Raw genomic sequence first — 27,836 nt, 5'->3', positions numbered from 1 at the left:
TGGATAAAGGAAATTTATAAAATTTTGAGAGGCATAGATAGGGGAGACAAAATCCTTTTCCCATGGTAGAAATATCGACATACTAAAGGGCATAATTCTAATGTAATTGGGAAAATATTTAAGGGAATTATACAGTATTTTTACATAGGTGGCAGGTGCTTGGAATGTGCTGCCAGGGTTAGTGATGAATGCATATAGTGAGATTAGAATTTAAATAGCTGGCCACTGGGAAATCGTGCATTTTGCAGATGGAGTGAAAGTGCTTGACTAAGTGGTCCACCAATCCACATCGCACCTAACCAATGTAGAGGAGGCCACATCAGGTGCACCAGATACGGTAGATGATCCCAACAGATTTGCAGGTGAAGTTTTGCCTCACCTGTGAGGACTGTTTGGGGCCATGAATTGAGGTGAAGGAAAAGGTAAATGGGCAGGGATAGCACTTCTTCTGCTTGCAGGGGCAAAAGCTGTGGAAAGCAGAGGGTGGTGGGGGAGAAGGTGTTAAAGGGGTGCTTGGTGGTAGTATGCCATTGACTATGACGGAAGTTGCTTAGATGATGTGCTGGATGCAGGGGCTCAAAATGCTGCTTGATATTGCCATTATTGTTGTTTATAATTTATTAAATCATGAGATGTAGGCATCACATACACTTAGCAGTTATTATCATTTAAGGAGGCAGTTAAGAATTATCACTTGGACATGTCCAAAGACATGAATAAGGCTGACAGATACAGATGGCAGATTCCCTTCTTTGAAGGATACCATTGAACCAAATCTATTTTTATACAACAAACCATTAATTTTCTACATGTTTAAATTCCAGTTTTATTTAATTTCTTGATTTTATGTACTCCAACTACCAGGGTGGAAATCAAGCTGATGTTTCTGGATCAATAGTTCAAAGATTTGGTTGTTAGTCCAATAAATAATCACAAGAACATCTCATCTCACATAAGATGCTGGATGTTTCTAATGATAATAATATGGCAAGAGAAGGAAACTGGTGCCCAAATAAATGAGGGCCTTTCTATAAATGGGATTTAATGTTTGAACAACAGCAGAAAACTGACAGAGGAAAGTAGGATCATTTTCATTATAGATAAACTAATAAAAAGTAGAATTAAATTACACAGGAGAAAAGAAAAGAGAAAGGAGATTTCAAAGGGTAAGGTTCAATCATTTTACTTTTTCACATTTTTTGAAAAAAGTAATTTTCTGAAGTATTGTTGATTTCTGAATCTTTAGTGTTTATTAGCAGTCATTAGCAATTCCCATATTAATACCAGAGCACATTTGCTTTAAATTGTGTAAGTAACTTTCTGTAATAGGTTTTAGTATAACCTGATGTGCAAATCCTAAACTTTCTGAAAAGTAAAATGGAGGCCAAGAGTATAATGCTTCTTGAGCACATTAAATGGTAGAGAGCTGTAAACTAACCTGCAAGTCCTGTAGATTCAAAACCTATTGTGTAGCTCAATCTCTTGCATTTTCTGGCATATTCAGAGTGCCATGTATCATTAACATTATTAACATCCATTATTTTTCTATCAGTCTCCATCTTGTAAATTAAAAATTAAGTTGAATTAAGGATAAGTAAACTGAAAATTTGATCTGTGGTGACTTTTTACTAAAAGGTGAATGCAAGCTACTAACAGTGGTGTAACAGTTAAATCAGTACAGGAATTTCTCTGAAAACATGAAAAGTAAATCACACTAAATTACTAAGGTTTGCAAATTAGCATCAAATGACACATTTTCTAAACTCATTATTGATAGAGTTGATTTTTGTCAAAGGAATAAGAAATGTTTTCATATTTAGTAAGCACTTTCTTCATGAGTTGTAAATTATTAATCTGGTCGCAGCTAAACCATCAAGTTTGTATCCAGCTTGCTTTCACAACTTTACACTTCACTCTCTCTGACAAAGACAGTCCATCATCAAATGTATCAATATTAATTCCATCAGGGAATGGAAATGTGTGAAGGTGCAAAAGGATCAACCTATTAGAACAATACATGGATGTAGTGATTCGCCCGAGGAGTAAAAATCTATTCCTTCAGCTGTCAGTTCATTTTTGATGACCAGACTTTTGTAGATGGGGTCAGCTGACTCATGAGGGCAGTGTGCCTAATGGGCTGGAAGTGGAAACACTTCCTGAACTACTATTATCAGGAGAATCACTAATGGTAATTATCAAAGGCAGATAACGATTCATTTTAATTCTGTTGAAGAAAATCACAAATTAGCCCTGCTCAAATGGAATCTTTAAGTGAGAATGTTAGGTCTATCTAACTGGTTACATATTTTACGTAGAGTGGAACTAAGCTCAATATATGACATTTAAGCATGACTGAAGTCATACTTAAAACAAAATGTGTCGACATTGGTTCACTCAGACAATTTGTAGCAATTATGAATTTAATCAACTCACATCTAAGCTCACAATTTCTGTTCAGAATTACAGATGAAATTGTGTTTGAATAGGTTCACTTAGTGGATTTACAGTCTTTTATGAATATGATTAAACTTTATTATTGAAAGTTTTCAAAGGCATGATCCAATGTTACTTTTTAGTTACCTTATTCCCTTATTATCTGAATAAATATCATAAAAGTTAAATGTATTGAAATAAGGTTTGGACTTTTATCCCTTTTCCCAATTCCTTGTTTTTCCATCTCTCCTGCAGATGCAATATTTGTTGAGTCAAGTGTTGTCAATCGTTCTTCTTGCCGTAACGGACCATTCCTCACACGTGAAACTAAGAATTGAAGTTCTCTCATTTGCCGGCAGTAGATACAGTGGAAAACAACTTGTGTAATAGCACGGATGTGAGAAAATAATTCAAAGCGGAATTACCAATAGGGAGAAATCAATGAAACCTTACCCACTTCATGCATGCTGTCTACTCATTTGACTGAAGAACATCGCAGTTGTGCCCAACCTAAACCAATGCTGCTCTACTGAATTTGAAGATTGTGATGTGAACCCATCTAAATTGGTGAGAAAAGACATAGACGGATAGAATTATGGTCACAATGGCCACCTTGAGCTTCCAGTGGCATGTCACTCTTATTTCCCTTTCCATTCCCACTCTGAACTGTGTGTCCTCAGCTTTCCCTACTGCTACAGTGAAAACCATCACTTCATATTCCAACTAGGTAGCATACAATTTCAGGTGACACCTCCACCTTCCCCACTTGGTTCCATCTGCCCATCCTCCTTCACCTGTGTGGTTTCACCAATCATCAATCAGCCTCTCTCTCATGCCTCCCTCCCTCTTCTCTACTCTGGCTAACTTCCCTCTGCATTTTCAGTCATAATACAGGGCTTCCGCCCGAAATATCCACCAGCCGTTTGCTGGTTGACCCACTGAGTTCTTCCAGCAATATTGTTTTGCCCATTTATGTAACGTTCTTTTATTTTGAGCTTTAATGATTCCATCTTACAGTTGCCTTGCCAAGTCCAGTATGTTTAGATCACTAGCAATCACAAAGAGTAAGTGGCTTCTCCTTTCACTCCTGCACCTTCATTTCTGGCATCTCCTTGTCATTTCATTTGTCATTCACATATATTTTTTTATTATGTATTATTTATTTATTTATTTTTATTTATTATTATGTTTTATTTTATTATTTTTTCTCTCTCTCTCTGCTAGATTATGTATTGCATTGAACCGCTGCTGCTAAGTTAACAAATTTCACGTCACATGCCAGTGATAATAAACTTGATTCTGATTTCTGATATTTGCTGAGAACTGAATTGAGGTCAGTGTGTGTTAACATTTAATTAACCTGACCATTCAATGATTTTGGGCTGACATAAGTTTTGTGTGAAGATGTCATTGTCATACAGTCTGCTCAATCTCCTGCCATCTGGTAGGAGATACAGAAACACCATAGCCAAGGCATGGAGACTGAAAAACAGCCTCTTGCCAAGGGCTGTTGTGCGGCTGAATAATATTATAACCTGCCTTGCCAATGGCGTTTCAGTGTTATGGACAATCAAAGTCACTTGTTGCATGTAAATATGGGCTTTTAAAAATTAAGCGGTACTGCATGCATTAAAAATATCTATTTTGCATGGACTGGAGTAGTACTGCAATTTTGTTGTCTTCAGCAATGACAACAAAGTTCTATTCTATTCTATACAGCAGCCACACATCACCCTTATTCTAATCTAGACTTCAGGCTCCAACTGAAATTGTCAAAAAAGCTTACTGAAACTTAAAGTTTAATGTAACCACTGAATTATTGTTCTAATAAATTCAGTTCATTAAGGACCACTGTTACAGTAAGACTAGAGTTCTTATTACTCCATTCTTAGGCAGTTAGGTTGCAGCTAGCTATAATTGTCTGCAGGTAGACACATTGTTGGCAAGAACTCTTGCCAGAACTGCAAGACCATAGAATGCGATGATCAGAGATTTGATTGATTTCCCATGGGAACACAGAAAACAATCATAACAACTTCTTGGTGTACAAGTACTAAATTATATTCTCCACCATCAATTAGTCTATGCAATAATGGTTGTCCAAATATTTAGCCTGAAGGGTAAGTTCATCTTGCCAGGAGATTATTTGTTTTTGTGGCTCAGTTTGAAAGTAGGTAATTTCTGACAGTGATGTGATTTTTGAGCTGCATATAAAGAAGCAATGATGTCTCATTGCTCTTTAAACTGGAAATGAGTATCAAGTGTACAGAAAAGAGCCAGGTGTGCCTTACAAACATTGACTAATGATCATGGTTCTTATCATTGGTGAGACCCTTCGAAAAGGAAGTTACACAAAAAAAAATTCTATAGTAGAGTATTAACTTGGTGAACCCATAAAAATGAAAGTTAAATTGAAACTGGTAGAAGAACAAGAAAGGGATGTATCTCTATTACCTATAATAAGGTTAGCAAGTTTAGAAAAGGAACAATAAATCAGGGTCTTGTCAGTATATTATATACTTCTGGTTTTTCTGAATTTGAATGGTTCTTATTTCCATTGTCTGCCCTGCATCAAGAATCAGAAAACTGATCTTGTTATTTATGCCAAAATGAAAATAAAATTAGAAGTCAAGCTTAGTGTGTACATTAGAATGTCTGGCTCAGCAATGCACCAGATCAGATTTAGCATCTAACAATACGTACCTGTTCAAATTTCCATTCTCCTAAAATGAGAGCTGAGACAGGCATGATTCCGTAGATGAATTATTCCTCAGAATCCAGACTCAGGCAATGTACTAAATAGATTCACCTCCCTCTTGCTGAAGAAATTCCTCCTCATTTCTTTAAGCAGCTGTGGAGGCCTAGTCAATGGGTATATTTAAAGTAGAAGTTAATAGTATGGTGATAAGTGAGGAGTCAAAATGTACTGAGAAGAAGACAGAAGAATGTGGTTGAGAATGAATATAAATCAGCCATGATCAAATGGGAAAGCAGAATTGATGAGTTGAATGGCCTAATTCTGATCCTGTATCCTATGACCTTATAATACAATATGTCACTCAGACGTTGCCAGGGGAGACGTTAAAAATGTGCTAGAAGAGGGTGATTATAATTGCGGCTACAGGACATCACCAACTAAAATGACCAATAATAAATTTAAATTGTTTGATGGAAACAATAACTAGGAAAAGGGCTCTTCTTATCAGAATACTTTTCCAAGTTTAAAGTTGGATAATTGCAGAATCAGAAAGACAGAGACTAGAAAGAGCCAATTGTTGATTCAGAATCAGAATCAGGCTTAATATCATTGGCATATATTGTGAAACATGTTACTTTGTGGCAGCAGTACATTGCAATGCGTAATAAAAATGATAAATTACAATAAATATGTATATAAAATTAGCTTTAGTAATTGGTACAAAAAGATAGCAAGAATAAATAGTGAGGTAGTGTTCATGGGCTCATTTTCCATTCAAAAATCTGATGATGGAGGGGAAGAAGCTGTTCCTGAAACATTGAGTATGTGTCTTAAGGCTCCTGTAGTTCTTCCTTGATGGTCGCAATGAGAAGCGGAAATGTACTAGTTGATGGGGTCCTTAATGATACTTTTTTGAGGCATCAGCTTTTGAAGATGTCCCCAGTGCTGGGGAGACTAGTGCCCATGATGGAACTGGTTGAGCTTGTAATTTTATGCAGTGTTTTATGATCCTGTGCTATGTCCCCTCTATACCAGATGGTAATGGAAGCAGTTAGAATGCTCTCCGTGGTACATCTGTAGAAACTTACAAGAGTTTTTGTGACATACCAAGTCTCCTTAAACACCTAATGAAATATAGCCGCTGTTGTGCCTTCTTTGTAATTGCATCAATACGTTGGGCCCAGGATAGATCTTCAAAGATGTTAACATCCAGGATCTTGAGTCTGCTCACTCTTTACACAGCTGATCCTTTGATGCCGACTGGTGTGCGTTCTCTCAATTTCTCATTCCTGAAGTTCACAATAAATTCCTTGCTCTGAGTGACATTTAGTGCAAAGTTGTTGTTGTGACGCCACAAAACCAGTTGATCTATTTTGCCCCCGTACGCGCCCTTGACGCCATCTATAATTCTGCAATAATAGTGTCATCAGCAATTATTTTCTCTCTCTGCACATTGAATTTTTTAAAAATGCGTTCTTTAAGGTTTCTTTTTTTGTTGCTGCCTATAAGAATACAAATTTCAAGGTTGTATAATGTACACAGATTTTGATAGTAAATGTATTTTGAACTTTTTGACATTTGACCTGAGCCCAGTCATACAGCCGCAGGTGCAGAGAGTAGAGCAGGGAGCTAATCACATATCCTTGACACGCATCAATGTTGATGTCATCAAGGAGGAGATATTATGTCTGATCTGCCCTGACTGTGCTCTCCCAATGAGGAAGTTAAGGATCTATTTGCAGAGGGGAGGTACAAAGGCCCAGGTTTTGGAGCTTGTTGAATAATGCTGAGGGTATGATGCTGTTGAATGTTGAGCTGTAATCAATAAACAGCAGCTTGTCATAAGTATTGCTATTGTCCATGTGAACATAGCTACATACTGCAAGAAATATCCAATAAATAATGGTTTCTTCACATAACAGTATATTTATACCTGTCCAACTATCTATAAATATCTGACATTTATCCAACTACACCCAATTGTACAGCATTCATGCTCTTTTAAATGAACCAATGAAAAAAACCTTTTCCTAACTTCTTCTTTGAATGAAACGTTACTACTATGTGTTCCATCCAACAAAAATGCTGCTATTTAGTTAACTCTATTAAAATCAGGTTATCTGTGCCTTCTACATTTCAATGTAACCAGTCCACACACTTTCTGAACAAGAGTTTCCCTCTCAATTATTATTCTCCTGGACCAGGATGATAGAAATGACTCAGTTCCTGCAGATTGTATTGCCCCTTTTCCTGTTTTTATTTCCATTGTTTTTTTCCGTTAATCCTGCTGCTTGATTCACAGTCTTTTTATAAGGTGTTTTTCATGCTTTATGTTGAAATCAGTTGAAACTGCTTTATTTTGTCCAAAGCAACTGTGTGCAATTTCCAAACTCCTCACTGATATCAAGTTCTATCTGGGCAAAAGGATTAATATGCCTATACACTATAAATAAGTTTATCAATGTTGCCTGCCCTCAATGCCTGGTAGTGTCAGTAAGACCAAGGAAATGACTGTAAACTTCAGGAAGGGGAAGACTTTGGAACATACAACAGAGTAGTCAGCAGTGGAAAAGGTGAGCAGTTTCAATTTCCTGAATTTCAACATTTCTGAAGATCTATCGTGGGCCCAACATATTAATGCAATTATGAAAGAAGCATACCAGCAGCTATATATCATTAGGAGTTTGAGGAGAATTGATCTGCCACCAAAGTCTCCAGCAAATTTCTGCAGATGCACCCTTGAGAGCATTTTATCTGGTTTCATCACAATCTGGTATGGGTGGGGGGGGGGCACTGTACAGGATTGAAAAATGCTGCAGAAGGTTGTAAAGTCAGCCAACTCCATCATGGCCTCCTCACCATCGAGGATATCTTCAAAAGGCAATGCCTCAAAAAGGCTGTATCCATCATTATGACCCCATCACCCAAGACCTGCCCTCTACTCATTACAACCATAAGAGAGGAGGTACAGGAGTCTGAAGACATGTGCTTATTCAATGTTTTAGGAACAGCTTCTTCCCTTCATGATCAGATTTCTGAACAGACAATGAGCCCATGTCCATGAGCTCACTATTTTTATTTTATGTATTGTTTGCACTACTGCCTCAAATACAACAAATTTCATGATATATGTCAATGAAAATAAACCTGATGCTGAATATCTGATGTTGATTCAAAGTTCAAAGTACAAAATTAGGTTATTATCAAAGTACTTATATGTCACCATATATAACCCTGAGATTCATTTTCTTGCAGATACACTCAACAAATCCATAAAAGAGTAATAACCGTAATAGAATCGACACCATCTTCAGAACGCCAGCAGGGCCCTGAAGAAAATAATTTATCTGAGGGTATCTGAAGATCACGACCTGTTCCAGAAGATGTTGTCCACCAGGCAACAATGAACCTGTCCTCCCATGCTTCTTAGATGTGGACTAACTGCAGCTGGCATGTCAAAGTAATGGACAGATAACAATGATGTTGTCTGTGCAAATCCCTCCAAATCCACAGGCAGGGAAAGTAAACCAGTGTAGGTATCTTCTCAAGATTTCATCTTATATGTCAATGATTTGGATGATGAAGTTGATGACTTTGTGGCCAAGTCTGCAAATGATACAAAGGCAGATGGAGAGGCGAGTAGTGTTGAGGATGCAGGGAGTCTGCAGAAGGATTATGAGAAATGGCAAAGAAGTTCCAGATAGAACACAGTGTACGGAAGCGTACAGCCATGCACTTTGGTAGAAGGAATAAAACTGTAGGCTATTTGCTAAATAAGGAGGAAATCCAGAAATCAAAGGTGCAAAGGAACTTGGAAATCCTCTTGCAGGATTCCATAAAGATCAATTTGCAGGCTGAGTCAGTTGTAAGGAATCCAAATTCAATGTTAGCTTTTCTTCTGAGAGATTATAATATAAAAGCAAGTGTTTATATACTTTATAAAACATTGGTCAGACTGCATTTGAAGCATTTGAGCATCATGGTAGCATAGCAGTTAGCGTGTTGCTATTATTGCTCAGGGCCTTCCAGCATTCAATTCTGGTGCCATTTTGTGAGAAGTATCTGTATGTTCTCCCCATGGATTTTGTTATATTTTCCCAGTTCTGCCAGCACTGGGTAGGTTACTCGGTCATTGTAAATTGCCCTGTAATTAGGTTAGGGTTAATTGGGTTTGTTGAGGTGCTGGGACGGTGTATTTAAAGGGTCAGTATGGCTACTCTGTGCAGTATCACTAAAATAAAATAAAAATGAAAAATATTACAAATAGTTTTGGGCCCCTTATCTTAGAAATGATGTGCTGGCATTGGAGATGGTCTAGAGGAGGGTCATAAGAATAATCTTCTGGAATGAAAGGATTAACATAGGAGGAGAGTTTGATGGCTCCAGTCCTGTACTTGCTGGAGTTTAGAAGAATGAGGAAGATCTCATTGAAACCTATCAATTATTGAAAGACCTAGATAGAGAGGATATGGAGAGTATGTTTCTTATTGCCACAGAGTCATAACGAAGTACAGCACAGAAACAGGCCCTACAGCCCATCTAGTCCATGCTGAAACTATTTAAGCTGTGGGGATGTCTAGGACCATTTAAACTGTGGGGATGTCTAGGAGCATTTAAACTGTGGGGATGTCTAGGAGCAGAGGCCACAGCCTCAGCATAAAAGGACAGCCCTTAGAACAGAGATAAGGAGGAACTTCATTAGCCAGAAGATGATAAATCTGTGAATTCATTGCCACTGACAGCTATAGAGGCCAAGTCATTGGGTATATTTAAAATGGAAGTTGATAAGTTCTTGATAAGTTCTAGTAAGCACACCAAAGGTTACAGGGAGAAGGCAGGAGGGTAGGATTGAGGAGGATAATACATCAGCCACATTGGATTGATGAAGAAAATTAGATGGGCCGAATGGCCAAAAACAGGGAATTATAGACCGGTTAGCCTGACGTCAGTGGTGGGAAAGATGCTGGAGTCAATTATAAAAGAGGAAATTATGACGCATTTGGATAGCAGTAGAAGGATCAGTCCGAGTCAGCATGGATTTATGAAAGGAAAATCATGCTTGACTAATCTTCTGGAGTTTTTTGAGGATGTAACTATGAAAATGGACAAGGGAGAGCCAGTGAGTGTAGTGTACCTGGACTTCCAGAAAGCTTTTGATAAAGTCCCACATAGGAGATTAGTGGGCAAAATTAGGGCACATGGTATTGGGGGCAGAGTACTGACATGGATTGAAAATTGGCTGGCTGACAGGAAACAAAGAGTTGTGATTAACGGGTTCCTTTCGGAATGGCAGGCTGTGACCAGTGGGGTACCGCAAGGTTCGGTGCTGGGACCGCAGCTGTTTACAATATACATTAATGATTTAGATGAAGGAATTAAAAGTAACATTAGCAAATTTGCTGATGACACAAAGCTGGGTGGCAGTGTGAAATGTCAGGAGGATGTTATGAGAATGCAAGGTGACTTGGACAGATTGGGTGAGTGGGCAAATGTATGGCAGATTCAGTTTAATGTGGATAAATGTGAGGTTATCCACTTTGGTGACAAGAACAGGAAGGCAGATTACTATCTAAATGGAGTCAAGTTAGGAAAAGGGGAAGTGCAATGAGATCTAGGTGTTCATGTACATCAGTCAATGAAAGCAAGCATGCAGGTACAGCAGGCAGTGAAGAAAGCTAATGGCATGCTGGCTTTTATAACAAGAGGAATTGAGTATAGGAGTAAAGAGGTCCTTCTGCAGCTGTACAAGGCCCTGGTGAGACCACACCTGGAGAATTGTGTGCAGTTTTGGTCTCCAAATTTGAGGAAGGACATTCTTGCTATTGAGGGAGTGCAGCGTAGGTTCACAAGGTTAATTCCCAGAATGGCGGGACTGTCATATGTTGAAAGATTGGAGCAACTGGGCTTGTATACACTGGAATTTAGAAGGATGAGAGGGGATCTGATTGAAACATATAAGATTATTAAGGGATTGGACACGCTGGAGGCAGGAAGCATGTTCCCGCTGATGGGTGAGTCCAGAACTAGAGGCCACAGTTTAAGAATAAGGGGTAGGCCATTTAGAACAGAGATGCGGAAAAACTTTTTCACCCAGAGAGTGGTGGATATGTAGAATGCTCTGCCCCAGAAGGCAGTGGAGGCCAAGTCTCTGGATGCATTCAAGAGAGAGTTAGATAGAGCTTTTATAGATACTGGGGTCAAGGGATATGGGGAGAGGGCAGGAATGGGGTACTGATTGTGTATGATCAGCCATGATCACAGTGAATGGCGGTGCTGGCTAGAAGGGCCGAATAGCCTACTCCTGCACCTACTGTCTATTGTCTATTGTTCTGCTGATATCTTCTGATCTTATGGTCTTATGATCAACATCAACAGTATCAAACTCTTGAAACAGACACTCAGCTCCAAACACTGTTACAGTAAGAGATTAGTAGGTAGACAGAAGGGGAGGTATCCTTAAAATGTTCTTGAAAAAGTGTACTGTTTCCACTGACTAATGAGAGACCCCATCTCCTGAAAATGGAAATTGGGCATTCAGCATGGCAGTGAGAATCTCAAATCCATTTGACAGGAACAAATTGAAGCTCAACATAAATGGTGAAAGCACAGTGCTTGTAGGTCCCACATAGGCCTCATCAGACATCTCCTAGCACACTGAAATTGACAGGAAGAGGAACACCCATGATCTGGAACACCTGCCTAAGAAGTTGGAAGATAAATGATCTAACCCTGCTTCATTGCTAACACCAAAAATGTCCCTGTTCCAGCATGTTAATGAATGGTCTATGGATCCTTTCTGCTTTTCTATAATTAAAGCAAAAAAATTCTATGCTTGTATGTGCAGTTAACAGAAACATAAAGTTGCAATTCTGAAGATGAAAGCAATGATAAATCAATTTTAATTATATTTCATAATAAACCAACCTTATAGAAATGATAATCATTTCATCCTTCTAATTCTTTGTAATTATTTCTTGTTTTGATAGTATATCTATTGTTTGCTTAAGAGTAAAACTGAATTAATATTTAAGTATGAGACACATTATTAACATTAATTTTTAAATATTGTTTGATATGTTGTTGACAGATGACAGCTGGTGACCGTTTGTTGTTTTGTAATAGATTAAAATATAGAAAAGCAAATAAAAAAGTAAACAGATTTGAGCTGAAACAGAATCAAAATCAGAATCAGGATCATGTTTACCTTCATTGACATGTCTTATGAAATTTGTTGTTTTGTGGTAGCAATACAATGCAAGAATTAAGAGTTACTATAATTTACAAAATAGATAAGTAGTGTAAAAGACAAGTAATGAAGTAGTGCTCATGGGCTATTCAGAAATCTGATGGCAAGAGAGAAGAAGATGTTCCTTAAACCTTGAGTGTATGTATCCCATCCCCCTCTCCTCCCCATTGGTAGTAATGTGAAGAAGGCATGATTCTGGATGGTGAAGCTCTTTAATGATGGCTGTCACTTTCTTAAGCCACCGCCTCTTGAAGAAGTCCTTGATGCCGGGCAGGATGATGCCTGTAATGGAAGCCATCTGCAGCCTCGTGCGATCCTGTGCCTTGGAAGATCCACACCAGGTAATGATGCAACCAGTCAGAATGCTCTTCACTGTACAACTAGAGAAATTTGCAGGAATCTTTGCTGAGATACCAAGTCTACTCAAACTCCCAATAAATAAGGCTACCGGCATGCTTTTCTTTGTGATTGTTTCAATGTCTTGGGTACAGAATATATCAGAGATATTCACACCCTGGAACTTGAAGTTGCTCACCCTTTCTACTGCTGATCCCTCAGTGAGGTCTGGTGTGTGGGTTTTCCTGACATTCCCTTCCTGAAACATTCAACTCAGTACCAAAATAGAAAGTTTGATTCTGTTAGGATACTGATTACGGAGCTCAACAATTCCTTGGACAAATGATCATGCACAACGATACCCAAGATTATCCCAACTGAGATTTAGAAACATAGAAACATAGAAAACCTACAGCACAATACAAGCCCTTTGGCCCAAAAAGCTGTGCCGAACATGTCCTTACCTTAGAAATTACCTAGGGTTACTGTGGTGAACTACATATACCTGTCTGGACTGCTCCTGTGGCTCCTCCCACAGACTCCTGTATAAAGGTGACTGAGGCCTGTTGCCCAGCCTCATTCCCCAGGATGTAGTGTTGTTCATTCTTCCAGTCAATAAAAGCCGATACCTCGTTTCCTACGTCTCAGAGTGAGTTATTGATGGTGCATCAGTTACCCATAGCCCTCTATTTTTCTGAGCTCCATGTACCTGTCCAGGAGTCTCTTAAAAGACCCTATCATATTCGACTTTACCACCGTCACTAGCAGCCCATTCCACGCACTCACCACTCGCTGAGTAAAAAACTTATGCCTGACATCTCCTCTGTACCTACTTCCAAGCACCTTAAAACTGTGCCCTCTCGTGCTAGCTATTTCAGCCCTGGGAAAAAGCCTCTGACTATCCACACGATCAGTGCCTCTCATCATCTTATACACCTCTATCAGCTCACCTCTCATCCTCCATCGCTCCAACGAATAAAGGCCGAGTTCACTCAACCTATTCTCATAAGGCATGCTCCCCAATTCAGGCAACAGCCTTGTAAATCTCCTCTGCATCCTTTCTATGGTTTCCACATCATTCCTGTAGTGAGGCGACCAGAACTGAGCACAGTACTCCAAGTGGGGTCTGACCATGGTCCTCTATAGTTGCCACATTACTTCCTAGCTCCTAAACTCAATCCCATGATTGATGAAGGCCAATGCACTGTATGCTTTCATAACCACAGACTCAACCTGCGCAGCAGCTTTGAGTGTCCTATGGACTTGGACCCCAAGATCACCGTGATCCTCCACACAACCAAGAGTCTTACCATTAATACTATATTCTGCCATCATATTTGACCTGCCAAAATGAACCACCTCACACTTATCTGGGTTGAACTCCATCTGCCACTTCTCAGCCCAGTTTTGCATCCTGTTGATTTCCCCCAGTAACCTCTGACAATCCTCCACACTATCCACAAAACCACCAACCTTTGTGTCATCAGCAAATTTACTAAACCATCCCTCCACTTTCTCAACCACATCATTTATAAAAATCACAAAGAGTAAGAGCATGTGGACAGAATGCTGATAGTTGGAAGACAGCATCTATGGCTACTTTCTGTCATACACCAGGAATGGTGCAGAAGCCACAGAGAAGGAACCAGACCTATTTAAAATGAAAAACAATAAATTTCCAGTAAGCTCCTGCAATGGAGGTAATCCTTGATTTCCTTTAAATTCTTTGAGAAAGCTCTTGAAATAAAGTACAATTGTGTTTATTTATTTTAGTAATGAAACTCATGTTGTTCATCTGCAAACTTCCATTTGGTAACAATCTAACTAATGTTCCTTCTGTCTTCTTTCTATCCCTTTAATTCTGTCAAGATTCTCTACAAATGATATATGAAAGTGTTCTTTGCTTCCTTCGGCAATAGAAGTACATTTTGAAAATTCAAAGTCCATTTAAATTTATTATCAAAGTACATAATAAGTCACCATATACAACCCTGAGATTAATTTCCTTGTGGGTATTTTGCTGTTATTGGCCAGATGAGTTACCTCTGCACAGTATTTCTCACCATCCATTAATTGTGTCAATGAGGACATCAGTGATCACGGGCAATGAGCACCTACCTAACACCCAGACTTGTGCATAAAGATTCTTATGATTGCTTTCTTTAAAACTGGCCTTCCTTGCCAGTGTCTTTGTCTTTTACAATTATGAAGTTTAAGCTAATAGTTAGAATAAGTGGTCATCCATTTTAGAAGGAGATGAGGAGAAATTTCTTCTCTCAGAGATACACAGATTCTTGCAATTCTCCAGCCAAAGAGCTGTGACGTCTGAATCTTTAAATATACAAATTTTTTATCTCGGTTTCTGGGAAAGTGTAGCTTCGGCCAAGATCAGATCAGTCACGATATGATTTAGAGGTTTTCAATTCTCACATATTGATGGGGAAATTACTTTTTTGGGATAATATCTTTAAGAACAATCTTGAATAAGTTCCCTATTTATTTGATCAACACACAGAAAATGCTGGAGAAACTCAACAAGCCAGGCAGCTTCTGTGGAAAAGCATACATAGATGTTGTTTGGTCTGCTGAGGTCATCCGGCATTTTGTGTGTGTTGCTTGGATTTCCAGCATTTGCAGATTTTCTCTTGTTTATTTGATAATGTCTTGCTATGATGGAGATCATATTATCATGTACGTCTGCTATCAGACGTGACCTACACATCAAGGTTGGCCTAAAGATGCACAGATTCTTGCAATGTGCAAATTCTGCCTTGGGAAACAGTATTAATATTGGTTTGGTTGTACTGATAGTGGATTTGATGTACCATGTGTAGTTAGCATTAATATCAAATTAAATTAGCATTAAATTAGTATCTACAGTATTTTAAGGTGCCTTCTACAAGTACTCCTAGTAGCATAGAGAAGGACAGGGATCACTGCTTTTCAGTCACACATGAGTTTTGTGTTATGTCTTAGTTTATGACCTTCACTTTCCACCCCTCATATAAGATCCTACGGGGACTTAACAGCGTACATATTAAGCTGCTTTCATTGGAGAGACAGTCATGCACAAGGAGACATAGTTACGAGACAAGGAGTTGATTGTTAGATATTATATTAAAAGTGTGATGCACCATCAATAACTCTCTCTGAGACATAAAGGCGAGATATCGGCTTTTATTGACTGGAAGAAGGAACAAGCAGTGGTTGACCACCATACTACATCCTGGAGACAGAGAGGCCAGGCTCAGACCTCCACCCTTTATACAGGGGTCTGTAGGAGGAGCCACAGGAGCAGTCATCGGGGGCGTGTCCAGACAGGTATATGTAGTTCACCACATTCACCCCCCCTTTGTTTTAAAAAAAGAGTCCCCATGTGGCGAAGTTTCTTACAAGTATATTTACAGGTTAAGTCTATCAGGTGGTTGAATCTGTCGCTGCGATCTACGTAGCACCGGCTGTGATTACACAGATGCCGGTGGTGGTGATTGCACAGGTGCCGGAGGTGGTGATTGCACAGGTGCCGGTGGTGATTGCACAGGTGCTGGTGGTGATTGCACTGGTGCCGGTGGTGGTGATTGCACAGGTGCCAGTGGTGATTGCACAGGTGCTGGTGGTGGTGATTGCACAGGTGCCAGTGGTGGTGATTGTACAGGTGCCGGTGGTGATTGCACAGGTGCCGGTGGTGATTGCACAGGTGCCGGTGGTGGTGATTGCACAGGTGCCAGTGGTGGTGATTGCACAGATGCCGGTGGTGGTGATTGCACAGATGCCGGTGGTGGTGATTGCACAGGTGCCGGTGGTGGTGATTGCACTGGTGCCGGTGGTGGTGATTGCACAGGTGCCGGTGGTGGTGATTGCACTGGAGACGGAGGTTGTGCTGGTTCCGGCCTAACTGGAGGTGTCAGCCCATTAGGCGTCAGTGATCCCTCACGCATGTGCGAGGCGCCTGGTATATATGCGTACGAGACGCCTGGTACATGAGTGTCGTGAGGAGTCTGTGTAGGGCTTGGTGTGCGCGGAGTCACCTCGGGTACAGGGTTCATAGTTACCGTGGAGTGTTCGGGGTAGTGGTCTGCTGCTCCTGTGGGCGCCAGGTCGCGGGCAGAGACCGTGTCCTCCCGCCCATCAGGTAAGACCACGTAGGCATACTGGGGGTTCGCATGTAGAAGGTGAACCCTCTCGACCAGCGGGGAGTATTTATTACTCCTCACATGTTTCCGGAGCAGCACTGGCCCTGGGGAAGTCAGCCAAACTGGTAGGGTGGTCCCAGTGACAGACTTCCTGGGAAAAGAGAATAGGCGCTCGTGAGGGGTGGCATTGGTGGACGTACATAACAGGGAGCGGATAGAGTGGAGTGCCTCAGGGAGGACCTCCTGCCATCGAGAGACCGGCAACCCTTTTGACTTAAGGGCTAAAAGTGTGGGTGGCATTCTCCCTCTCCACCTGTCCATTTCCCCGGGGATTATAACTCGTGGTCCAACTAGTAGCAATGCCCCTATCTAGCAGGTACCGGCGCAGCTCGTCACTCATAAAGGAGGACCCTCTATCACTGTGGATATAGCAGGGATATCCGAACAGAGTGAAGAGCTGGCGCAGGGCTTTTATGACGGACGTGGTAGTGGTGTCGGGGCAGGGGATGGCAAAAGGGAACCGCGAGTACTCGTCGATAATATTGAGAAAATAGACATTGCACAGGTGCTGGTGGTGCTCGCACCGGAGACGGAGGTTGTGCTGGTTCCGGCCTAACTGGAGGTGTCAGCCCACTAGGCGTCAGTGATAAAGGCGATTGAGGTCTGAGCCCAGCCTCTCTGCCTCCAGGATGTAGTATGGTGGTCAACCACTGCTTGTTCCTTCTTCCAGTCGATAAAAGCCGATACCTCGCCTTTACGTCTCAGAGAGAGTTATTGATGGTGCATCAATTTTATTGACTGGAAGAAGGAACAAGCAGTGGTTGACCACCATACTACATCCTGGAGACAGAGAGGCTGGGCTCAGACCTCAATCGCCTTTATACAGGGGTCTGTGGGAGGAACCACAGGAGCAGTCAGCAGGGGGCATGTCCAGACAGGTATATGTAGTTCACCACAAAGTGGAGATAGGCAAATAATTGGATGATTGAGGAATTGAGGATTACTGGAAGCTGACTCAGCCACAGTGAGATTGAATATGGGGCAAGCTTGGGCTCCTGGTGGCCAACTCTGGCCAACTCCACTTCTTATTTTCTGAGTCGTTATGTTCTTATTTTTAACAATTGGACTTTGTCATGGTTAAGTTGATTTGGTCAAATGAAGGGGTAAGGTTTGATGTGTATTTGAGTTGCCGTAGAAGCAGTTATCGAGGCTAAACTGCAGTATATCTGATGGATGAAGGATTGAAAACAACTGTTCAAATGTCAGAAGTTATCCTACGTACTCATGTATGATGGCACATGAACATAATTTAATATTGTTTTGTATTTTTCGGTATTCATTTCAGGAACTGTATGATTAATAAATTTACATTACAGGTACTGTGTACTGCACAAAAAAAAGCACAGATTAAAATGCTGTCTCAGCTACAGAGGAGCTGTGTATTAATGGAGATATTATTTTTTGTAGAAAATACATAATAGCAGATATAACTCCACAGATTCAGTATTCATCATCTCAAAGTTCATTGACTTGAGGGAACACAAAAGCTTTCCTTCAAATGGCCAATCTTTATTGGGTGTTGATTTATGTAATCAATAATTAATCAGCTTGCTCTATTTCTCTCTGCTGCCAGTCAGATGCTTCTGCCTTCACTCTGCCAGGAAACGTCAGCTGGAAACTAGATTGGCCTCTTGATTCAGAACTAAGACATAAATATTTTAAAGATTGTGGCTGCAAGGGGTCTCCAACAGTTTTCCGTGACTGTCAGAGACGTGCTCCACTGGATTTCTCTGTCAGGTTTATCAGTGGAGGAGACAGATGCAGCACCTGCTCTGTGATTGTTATCTCCTAACAAAAAATGACGGCTCAGGACTTTTCACAGAAAATTGCATCCAGTGAGACTTCCCGAGAGTGGGCTTGCGGCAGAGTGATCCTCCAACTCCTGTTGATATGGCAACGAGTAGAAGGGGCCATTAAACATCAGTGAGACTGGAGGAATAAAGCCATAGATTAAAGCCCACTTGTGCTGCTACTTCAGAACTTTACTTTAAAAATATTGGAGTCACAGAGAACAACAGCACAGACACAGGACCTTCAGCCCACCTATCCGTGCTGACCTGTTTTTCTGTCTAGTCCAATCGACCTGCATCTGGGCCATTATCCACCACACCCCTCTCATCCATCTACCAATCCACACCAGTTTTAAATTTTGCAATTGAACCTGCATTCACTGCTTCTGTTGGCAGCTCATTTCAAACTCACGCTTTAGTTCCCCTCAGTTTGCTTTGAGTATTTCACTTTTCACCCAAAGCCCTTGACCTCTAGCAACTCACCCAAAAGGCTGGAGGAGCTCAGCAGGTCCAGCAGCATCTATGAAAGTGAATGCACAGTCAATGTTTTGAGCCGAGACCCTTCGTCAGGACATGAAGAAGGGTCCTGGCCCAAAAGGTCAACTGCTTAATCATTCAGCATTTCATGCATGTTGTTCTGGATTCCCAGCATTTGCAGTATTACTTGTGTCTATGACCTTTAGTTCCAGTCTCACACAACCTCAGGGAGAAAAGCCTGCATGCATTCACCCTATGTATACCACTTACAATTTTGTATAACTCTGAGTTCTCCCCTCGTTCTCCTGTGCTCCAGGGCATAAAATTCCTCATAAAACCATAATACCATAAGATTCAGGAGCAGAATTAGGCTATTTGGCCCATTGAGTCTGTTTTGCATTTCATCATGGCTGATCCATTTTCACTCTCAGCCCCAGCCTCCTGCCTTCTCCCTATTTCTGTTCATGCCATGATTAATCAAGAATTTGTCAATCTTTGCCTTAAATATACCCAATGACTTGGCTTCCACAGCTGCCTCTGGCAACATATTTCACAGATTCACCAGTCTCTGTCTACAGAAATTAGTCCTCATCTCCATACTAAAAGGACCCTCCCACTCTGAGGCTGTGTCTTCTGGTCTTAGACTTCTCCCACCACAGGAAACATCCTCTCCACATCCACTCTATCGAGGCCTTTCAACATTTGATAGATTTAAATGAGGTCATCTCTTATTCTTCTTAATTCCATTGAGTACAGGCCCAGAGCCATCAAATGCTCCTCACATGATGTCTTTCAATCCTAGAATCATTTTTATGACCTCTTTTGAACTATCTCCAATGTCAGTACGCCCTTTTTAGATAATGTGCCCAATACTGCTCACAACCCTCCAACTGAGGCCATACCAGTGCTTTATAAAGCCTCAACATTACATCCTTGCTTCTATATTCTAGTCCTCACAAAATGAATGCTAGAACTGCATTTGCTTTCCTCACCACAGACTCAACCTGTTAATTAACCTTTAGGGAATCCTACATGAGAACTCACAAGTCCCTTTGCACCTCAAATTTATGCATTTAGAAAATAGTCTACACTTTTATTTTTTTCTACCATAGTGCATGACCATACATTTCCTGACACTATATTTCCATCTGAGACTTCTTTGCCCATTCTCCTAGTCTGTATAGGTCCTTCTGTAGCCTCTCTTCTTCCTCAAAACTACCAGCCCCTCCATCTATTTTCATATCTGCAGATTTGGCTACAAGGCCATCATCAATACCATTGACAATAATGTAAAACAAGCAGTCCCTGTGGAACACCACTAGTCACCGGCAGCCAACCAGAAAAGCCTTGCTTTATTCCCACTCTTTACATCCTCTGTACCTCCCTCTCCAATTGGATCCTCAATTTTCTAACCAGAAGACAACAATCTGTGCCAAATGGAAATCATACCTCCACCTTGCTGACTATTAACACTGCAGCACTTCAAGGATGTGTGCTTAGCCCACTGCTCTACTCTCTCTATACCCACAAATATGTGGCCAGGCACAGCTCAAGTGCATTCTATAAATTTGCTTAAGATACTACCATTGTTGGCAGAATCTCAGACGGTGATGAGAGGGCATACCTGAGCAAGATATACCAGCTGGTTGAGTGGTGTTGCAGCAACAACCTTGCACTTAATATCAGTAAGACCAAAGAACTGATTGTGGACTTCAGAAAGGGTAAGATGAGGGAATTCACACCAATCCTCACAAAGGGATCAGAAATGGAAAGAGTGAAAAATTTCAAGTTCCTGGGTGTGAATATCTCTGAGAACCTAACCTGGACCCAACACGTTAATGCAGCTATAAAGAAGGCAAGACGGTGGCTGTATTTCATTTGGTGTCTGAGGAGATTTGGTATGTCACTAAAAACACTCACAAGTTGCTACAGATGTATCATAAAAAGCCCTCTAACTGGCTGCACAGGATCAAAGTAAGCTGCAAAAGAGTTGTAAAATAATTCAGCTCCATCGTACATACTAGCCACTATAGTGCCCTGGACATCTTGAAGGAGTGGTACCCTGGACATCAAAAAGGCAATGTCCAGCATTATGAACCCCCATCATACAGGGCCTCTTCTCATTGTTACCATCATGAAGGAGGTGCAGAAGCCTGAAGGCACACACTCATTGATTCAGGATCAGCTTCTTCCTCTCTACCATCCAATTTCTGAATGACATTGAACTTATGATCACTACCTCACTACTATTTTATATATATTTAACTGTAATTCATAGTTTTTTCTCTATTATTATGTATTGTATTGTACTTTTGCCACAAAGTTAACAAACTTTGCGACATATGCTAGTGATATTAAACCTAATTCAGATTCTGATCCTGCCAGTCAGCCAATGCTCTATCTATGCTAAATCTTTCCTTTAATATCATGGGCTCTTAACATGTTAAGCAGCCTCATGTGTGGCACCTTGTTAAAGGCCTTCTGAAAATCCAAGTACACAACATCCACCGATTCTCCTTCTTCTATACTATTATTATTTCTTCAAAGAATTCCAACCAATTTGTCAGGCAAGATTTTCAATTAAGGAAACCACGCTGACCACAGCATATTTTATCATGTAACTCCAAGCACCCTGAAACCACATCCTTACCAATCAATGTGAACATCTTCCCAACTACTGAGGTCAGACTAACAGGCCTATAATTTCCTTTATTCTGCCTATCTCCCTTCTTGAAGATTGGAGTGACATGCAATTTTCCATTTCTCTGGTATCTATTGGTTCTTGAAAGATCATTATTAATGCCATCTGGTCCAGGTGACTGACCTACCTTCAGACTTTTTAGTTTCTCAAGAACCTGCTCCCTAGTAATGGCAAATTCATACACCTGTGGCCCCTGACGTTCTTCAACTATTCAAACCTCCTTAAAGTTCAAAGTGAAGTTATTATTAAAGTACATGTATGTCAACATATACTATGCTGAGATTTGTTTTTTGTGGGCATTTGCAGTAAAAATAAAGACATACAATAGAATCAATGAAAGGTTGCTCAGAAATATGGACAAACTGCCGACACTGAAAACACAACAAATTGTACAAATACAAATGGAAAAAAGAAAATGACAATAAATAAGTATGTCCAAGCAACATTGTTGTAAATTTTCTCTGTACTCTTTAAAGCTTATTGATATCTTTCCTGGGGTTAGGTGACAAGAACTACACAGATTACTTCAAAGGCAGCCTCAGTCTTATACAACTTCAGCATAACACCCTACTTCTTGTACACAATGCTTTGAGTTCTGAAGGCCAATATGACAAAATCCTGATTCTAGAGGTTGCACATCCACTAACATCAAACACTGTGGGATTTCCGCAAGATGGAGCTAACAGTCAGAATGCAAGAGTACCTCCATTTAAAGGGTTACATTTAGATCCAACAAAGTCTGTGCTGTGGTCACTTGGCTGGGTTTCATTTTGCCAACACCTTGTTTCCACCCAGATGAAAGAATAGGGGTTGGGATATGCAGCAGGTTTTTCTCTTAACTACAATGTATTAGGAATATCAGTGCATGGGTGGGGGGAGGGGTGGAAATACGTTGGTGGGAGATGAGGATTAGTGGGAGGGAGTGGAAGATTTATAATCCTTATGAAACTGTGGGCAATTTATTGAGCGGATGCAAAAAAGTGAACGTATGTTAAAATGAGAGCTAATGAATTTTCTCTTTCCACTTGTTTGCTGAAGCTTAGACATGAAGCATCAACGAAAAGCTGGAGAAAAGGTAGCCTTCAAGAATGAAAGCATTAAAGGCCAATAAATCTTCACTGCAAGTGGTATTAGGTCCTTGCAGGTTCACATATTTGTCTTTCAACTTGTACTTAGTTAATCTTTCATAAACCTTAATGCTACTTGTTGTTATTCGTCTTCTCTCCTGCTGTGAAATGATTGTCCAATGGAGATCTCCTATAAGCTGTCACATTCTGGAGAAAGGAAGCTGCGGATAGATTCCTGGCATCACAGTCAATCCTTTTACCAGCACTCTCAACCCCATTTGCAGGGAGAAATGCTTTGGCAAACATTTCTCATGTAGAGGAATCCTTTACTCATGTAGAAGTTTAAAGGGCATTCAAGATGAGTAAAGTATTTAGCATAGTGACACAGAGTCATAGAGTCATAGAAAAGTACAGAACAGCAGCAAACCATTTAAGCTGCCTACACTCATTGACCAGCACCAAGACCATTGCCCTCCTTATCCCTACCATTTATGTACCGTCCAATCTTCTCTTAAAATGCTGAAATCGAGCTCGCACACACAGCAGTGTGCTTCACACTCTCATGACCTTCTGCTGTGAAGTATCTCCTCATCTTCCCCTGAAACTTTTCACCTTTCACCCATAACATGTGACCTTTGATTGCAGTCCCACCCAACCTCAGTGGAAAAGGCCTGCTTGCATTTACCTTATCTGTACCCTTCATAATTTTGAATATCGTTATCAAATTTCCTCTCAATTATTGACTTTCTAAGGAATAATGACCTAACCTATTCAATCTTTCCCTATAAATCAGGTCCGCTGCACCCAACAACATCCTTGTAAATATTCTCTGTCCTCTTCCAACATTATTCACATATCTCCTGTAGGCAGGTGACAAAAACTGCACACGATACTCCAAGTTAGACCTCACCAATGTCTTATGCAATTTCAGCATAACATTCTACCTCCTATACTCATTGTGATTTACAAAGACCAATGTGCCAAAAGCTTTCTTTACGACATTATCTTCCTGTGACACTACTTTCAATGAATTATGGATCTGCATTCTCAGAACCCTCTGTTCTACCACACTCCTCAGTACCCCACCCTTCACTGTATAAGACCTACCCTAGTTGGTTCTATTGAAGTGCAACACCTCACACTTGTCTGAATTAAATTCCACCTACCATTTTCAGCCCACTTATCCAGATGGTGGAGATCCTGCTGTAAGCCATGTTAGCCTTTCTTAAAGACCATAAGATATAGGAGCAGAAATAGGCCTTTCGGCCCATTGAGTCTGCTCCACTATTCAATCATGGACTGATCCAATTCTTCCAGTCATTCCCACTCACCTTGCTTCTTCCCATACCCTTTGATGCCCTGACTAATCAAGAACCTATCTATCTCTGCCTTAAATACACCCAATGACTTGGCCTCCACAGCCGCTCATGGAAACAAATTCCACAGATTTACCACCATCTGGCTAAAGTAATTTCTCAGCAACTCTATTCTAAATGGACATCCTTCAACCCTGAAGTCGTGCCCTTTTGTCCTAGACTCCCCTACCATGGGAAAAAAACTTTGCTTTACCTAATCTGTTCAGGCCTTTTAACATTTGGAATGTTTCTATGAGATCCCCCCTCATTCTCCTAAACTCCAGGTAATACAGCCCAAGAGCTGCCAGATGTTCCTCATACAGCAACCCTTTCATTCCTGGAATCATTCTTGTGAATCTTCTCTGAACCTTCTCTAATGTCAGGACATCCTTTCTAAAACAAGGAGCCCAAAACTGCACACAATACTCCTACTGTGGTCTCACGAGTACCCTATGGAGCCTCAACATCACATCCCTGCTCTTATATTCTGTACCTTCAGAAATTAATGCCACATTGCATTCGCCTTCTTCACTACCGACTCAACCTGGAGGTTAACCTGTAGGGTGTCTGCACAAGGACTCCCAAGTCCCTTTGCATCTTTGCATTTTGAATTATTTTCCCATCTAAATAATAGTCTGCTCATTTATTCCTTCCACCAAAGTGCATGACCATGCACTTTACAACATTGTAATCCATTTGCCACTTCTTTGCCCATTCCCCTAAACTATCTAAGTCTCTCTGCAGGGTCTCTGTTTCCTCAAAACTACCTGCTCCTCAACTTATTATTGTATCATCACTCAACATAGCCACAATTCCATTAGTCTCATAGTCCAAATCATTGATAGAGATCATAAAAAGTAGAATTCCACTTGTAACCGGCAGCCAGTCAGAATAGGATCCCTTTATTCCCACTCTCTGCTATCAGCTGAACAGCCAATGCTTCATCCATTCTAGTATTCCCCTGTAATTCCATGGGCTCAATATCTTGCTAAGTAGCCTCATGTGCACTTTGTCAAAGGCCTTCTGAAAATCCAAGTACACCACATCTACTGCATCTCTTTTGTCTATCCTGCTTGTAATTTCCTCAAAAAATTGCAGTAGAAACTTGCTGTCTTGCTGTCCACTACACTACCAATTATGGTGTCATCCATAAATTTGCTGATCCAGTTAACCACATTATCATCCAGATTGTTGATATAGATGACAAACAACAAAGGACCCTGAATTGATCCCTGCTGCACTCACTACCTCAGAGGGGCAACCATCTACTACAACTGTCTGGTTTCTCCCACAGAGTGAATGACTAATCCACCTTGCTATCTCATCTTGAATGGCGAGGGACTGAGCCTTTTTGACCAACCTCCCATGCAGGACCATGTCAGATACATTGCTAAAGTTCATGTAGGCAACATCCACTGCCTTGCCTTCAATGACTTTCCTGGTAACTTCCTTGAAAAATTTGTTAAGATCGGTTTGATATGACCTACCACGCACAAAGCATGCTGACAATCCTTAATCAGTCCATGTCTATCCAAATACTTAAGTATCATTTCCCTCAGAATACCTTCTCATAACTTTCCCACTACTGATGTCAGGCTCACCGGCCTATAATTTCCTGGTTTACTTTTATAGCCTTTGTTAAACAGCGGAACAACTTTGGCTATCCTCCAATCCTCTGCTACCTTACCTGTCACTAAGGATGATTTAAATATCTCTGTTAAGGCCCTGGCAATTTCTGCACTTGCATTCTGCAGCATCCAAGGGAACATAGTGTCAAATCCTGGGGATTTATTCACCTTAATTTAGCCTCAGGACAGCAAACACATCCTCCTCTGTAATCTGTCAGTGAATAGCTGGGGGCATATCCCTAAAATTATTGGCTAAACCATTTAGAGATGATGTCAAGAAACATTGCTTCACTCAAATAAATGGTGGAAATGCTCAGTCAAACAAAACTTTCAAAACTGAGTCTGTTAATTTTTAGTATGTCAAATTGATTATACATAACGGAACCATGGCAGAAAACAAAGTGCAGATTAACGATGACATCAATGAATGGTAGCACACACTTAAAGCTTATTGCTGTTCCCTTGTTCAGCAGCAAATGTGTTACTGTAAGTATATACGTTTCTATAAGTATTCAAATAAAGTTATTATCAAATTTTATACAGTATATAGAAACTATATGGAAACCTGAGATTCATTTTCCTGTAGGCATACTCAGCAAATCTACAGAATAGTAACTATAACAGAAGCAATGAAAGATCAACCAGAAGACATCAAACAGTGCAAACGAAAATATAAATAAATAACAATAAATAATGAGAACATGAGATAATGAGATACAGTAAAGAGTTCTTAAAGTGCAATCATTGGTTGTGGGAACATCTCAATGGATGGGCAAGTGTGTGTAGTTATCCCATTTTGTTCAAGAGCCTGATCATTCCAAGGTAGTAACTGTTCTCATACCTGGCGGTGTGAATCCTGAAGCTTTTGTGTCTTCTACCTGATGGCAGCATCAAAAAAAGAGCATGGCCTGGTTGGTGAATGCTGCTTTTCTATGACAGCATTTTTTTTTCTTTTCAAATCTTTTTATTATTATTATTATTATTATTCAAAAATAGCACAAGTACATCAAAGTAACAACACTTAAAATGCCTCAAAAAGGAAGAAATTATTTTAAAGATTGAAAATTTTTGTGAATAATAAAAACCTCTACTAAGCAAGAAAAGTGAGAGAGAAAAAAGAAACCCATTGGGGGTACAGCCCCGGAGCCATGCATCATACAGAAAGCTTCTAAACATTAACATCAAACCGCCAACAAGAAAGAAAGATGTATCCAAAAAAATTTTACTTTTAAATCATGGAGAAAATCTATCAGTTAACTGAAATTATAATAAAAAGCAAATGAGCCCCATCTCTTCCCAAAATCAAATAAAGGTTCAAAGGTTCGACTTCTAACTTTCTCCAAGCTAAGACACAGCATCACTTGAGAGAACCATTGTGACAAAGTAGGAGCTGATATATCCTTCCATTTCAACAAGATGACCCTCCTAGCTATCAATGTAACAAACGCAATAACATGTTGGTCAGATACAGAAATTTTTGAGGAATTATTCCAAAAAGCACAGTCAATTTATTAGGTTGTAAGTTGATTCTGAGTGCTCTAGAAATAGTCAAAAAGACTGACTTCCAAAACTGTTTTAATATAGAACATGACCAGAACATATGTGCCAGTTTAGCTATCTCAGTTTTACATCTATCACAATACTTGTCAACATTGGGAAATATTTTAGAAAGTCTCTCCTTCGTCAAATGGTAACGATGTACAATTTTAAATTGAATCAGTGAATGACTAGCACAGATCGAAGAAGAGTTAACCAGCTTCAAGATCAACATCCAATCCTCCCATATAAAAGTCAAATTGAGTTCCTTCTCCCAATTCTGTTTAATCTTAAGTAAAGGACGTTTATCCCATTGTAATAATAAATTATAATTTCTTCCAATAGAACCTTTCATCGAGGGGTTCATATTCATAAT

The sequence above is a fragment of the Hemitrygon akajei genome, chromosome 13 (assembly GCF_048418815.1).
Source record: "Hemitrygon akajei chromosome 13, sHemAka1.3, whole genome shotgun sequence".
Lineage (NCBI taxonomy): Eukaryota > Metazoa > Chordata > Chondrichthyes > Myliobatiformes > Dasyatidae > Hemitrygon > Hemitrygon akajei.
This window is presented reverse-complemented; position numbering follows the sequence as displayed.